This window comes from Pseudophryne corroboree, chromosome 4, assembly GCF_028390025.1.
Source record: "Pseudophryne corroboree isolate aPseCor3 chromosome 4, aPseCor3.hap2, whole genome shotgun sequence".
Taxonomy (NCBI): domain Eukaryota; kingdom Metazoa; phylum Chordata; class Amphibia; order Anura; family Myobatrachidae; genus Pseudophryne; species Pseudophryne corroboree.
This window is the reverse complement of record NC_086447.1, coordinates 22,977,436-22,980,353: the sequence shown is the minus strand read 5'-3', so window position 1 is coordinate 22,980,353 and position 2,918 is coordinate 22,977,436. Positions and strand designations below refer to the sequence as shown.

The following is a 2,918-nucleotide window of genomic DNA, read 5'->3' as shown; positions in this document are numbered from 1 at the left end:
GAGTACTTCAGGATCTCTGACACTTACACGAGCAGCGGAGTGGCGCAGCGGAAGCGTGCTGGGCCCGTAACACAGAGGTCGATGGATCGAAACCATCTTCTGCTATGTGCATTTATTTTTTTGTTAATTAAATTCTTATAAAACTGGGATTGATGTTTTGGCTCTTTTATTTTTACTTAAAGTACAATAACTTTTAACATTTTAATTTGTTTTAATAGTATATTGACAGCATTGTTTTCTTTCAGAAATCCACTTAATTTTCTTTACCCTATTACAGAAATGGTAATTGACAAAAACAAGCTACATTGTCACCAGAAGAGCAATGCAAAATGTACAATTGATATTTCAAAACCATCTTTCCAGCTTGAATTTCAATGATGTATTGGGGCAACGATTTTGTGAGAAACATCTTCACCCTTAAAGAAAGAATTTCTTAACTCCTTACCTGTGTGCTGATTAGATATCACCTGGTTTTCACATTAAACAGATTCCCACTTGAGAAAGCAGCAAGGATGCAGTGAGGTTTATGTTTCCTGGTGTCAACCTGTATTATTTCAGTGGACATTGTAATGAGGATGCTTCTTGCTGCCTTTCCAATGAAGCAAGTTTTAATCAGTAATAGGTGAAAAACCATTCCTACAAAGGTGTTAATCAGAGACTTGGCTTTGTGGACACTTTTCAGAGAGCAAATGTGTTAGCATAAAAATAAAGCCAGAAAATGGAGAGCTGATTAATCACTCAATTGGATTTCTCTGCCTGCATAATTATTTTTCTCTGCAACCCCATGCTAAATTGTGCTTCCTAACTGTTTTTTTATAAAATGACTTAATCAAATCTAACTCTGATTGCATCAGAGAAGGCTAGGTACCCTACACTATAAGAGGTGGCTTGAAATTTTGACTTGTCTACTTAAAGATCACCAAAATTCGATCAGAAGGTCAATTACATCCCTGGGTGGGATTGAACCACCAACCTTTTGGTTAATAGCCAAATGCGCTAACCAATTGCGCGAAAGAGACACATTGGAAAAGCATGTACTGACAAAGGCTAAAAAGCATTCATCTAGAAAGTTTCCTAGAAAAAGGTTAAAAAGGCAATAATCTGTAGAGTTTTGCAAGATTTTTATTCCATTGAACAACGAAGAAACACATTGGTACTTTCCCATTATGAGTGAGTACTTCAGGATCTCTTACACTTACATTAGCAGCAGAGTGGCACAGCAGAATCGTGCTGGGCCCATAACCCAGAGGTCGTTGGATCGAAACCATCCTCTGCTATGTGCACTTGTTTTTTTGTTAATTAAATTCTTATAAAACTGGGATTGATGTTTTGGCTCTTTTATTTTTACTTAAAGTACAATAACTTTTATCATTTTAATTTGTTTTAATAGTATATTGACAGCATTGTTTTCTTTCAGAAATCCACTTAATTTTCTTTACCCTATTACAGAAATGGTAATTGACAAAAATAAGCTACATTGTCACCAGAAGAGCAATGCAAAATGTACAATTGATATTTCAAAATCATCTTTCCAGCTTGAATTTCAATGATGCATTGGGGCAACGATTTTGTGAGAAACATCTTTACCCTTAAAGAAAGATTTTCTTAACTCCTTACCTGTGTGCTGATTAGATATCACCTGGTTTTCACATTAAACAGATTCCCACTTGAGAAAGCAGCAAGGATGCAGTGAGGTTTATGTTTCCTGGTGTCAACCTGTATTATTTCAATGGACATTGTAATGAGGATGCATCTTGCTGCCTTTCCAATGAAGCAAGTTTTAATCAGTAATAGGTGAAAAACCATTCCTACAAAGCAGTTAATCAGAGACTTGGCTTTGTGGACACTTTTCAGAGAGCAAATTTGTTAGCAAAAAAATAAAGCCAGAAAATGGAGAGCTGATTAATCACTCAATTGGATTTCTCTGCCTGCATAATTATTTTTCTCTGCAACCCCATGCTAAATTGTGCTTCCTAACTGTTTTTTATAAAATGACTTAATCAAATCTAACTCTGATTGCATCAGAGAAGGCTAGGTACCCTACACTATAAGAGGTGGTTTGAAATTTTGACTTGTCTACTTAAAGATCACCAAAATTCGATCAGAAGGTCAATTACGTCCCTGGGTGGGATTGAACCACCAACCTTTTGGTTAATAGCCAAATGCGCTAACCAATTGCGCCAAAGAGACACATTGGAAAAGCATGTACTGACAAAGGCTAAAAAGCATTCATCTAGAAAGTTTCCTAGAAAAAGGTTAAAAAGGCAATAATCTGGAGAGTTTTGCAAGATTTTTCTTCCATTGACCAACGAAGAAACACATTGGTACTTTCCCATGATGAGTGAGTACTTCAGGATCTCTGAAACTTACATGAGCAGCAGAATGGCGCAGCGGAAGCGTGCTGGGCCCATAACCCAGAGGTTGATGGATCGAAACCATCCTCTGCTATGTGCACTTATTTTTTTGTTAATTAAATTCTTCCAAAACTGGGATTGATATTTTGACTCTTTTATTTTTACTTAAAGTACAATCATTTTTAACATTTTTTTTTAATATTATATTGACAGCATTGTTTTCTTTCAGAAATCCACTTAATTTTCTTTACCCTATTACAGAAATGGTAATTGACAAAAACAAGCTACATTGTCATCAGAAGAGCAATGCAAAATGTACAATTGATATTTCAAAATCATCTTTCCAGCTTGAATTTCAATGATGCATTGGGGCAACGATTTTGTGAGAAACATCTTCACCCTTAAAGAAAGATTTTCTAAACTCCTTACCTGTGTGCTGATTAGATATCACCTGGTTTTCACATTAAACAGATTCCCACTTGAGAAAGCAGCAAGGATGCAGTGAGGTTTATGTTTCCTGGTGTCAACCTGTATTATTTCAATGGACATTGTAATGAGGATGCT

The 2,918-nt window shown here is 35.9% G+C and overlaps 1 non-coding gene across 1 annotated transcript; it reads right to left on the bottom strand.

Annotated features, from left to right (window-relative positions):
* Window positions 1-2,116: 2,116 nt before the first annotated feature.
* On the bottom strand, window positions 2,117-2,190 carry TRNAN-AUU (transfer RNA asparagine (anticodon AUU)). Its single transcript has one exon. It is a non-coding gene; the product is annotated as a tRNA-Asn (tRNA).
* Window positions 2,191-2,918: the final 728 nt, after the last annotated feature.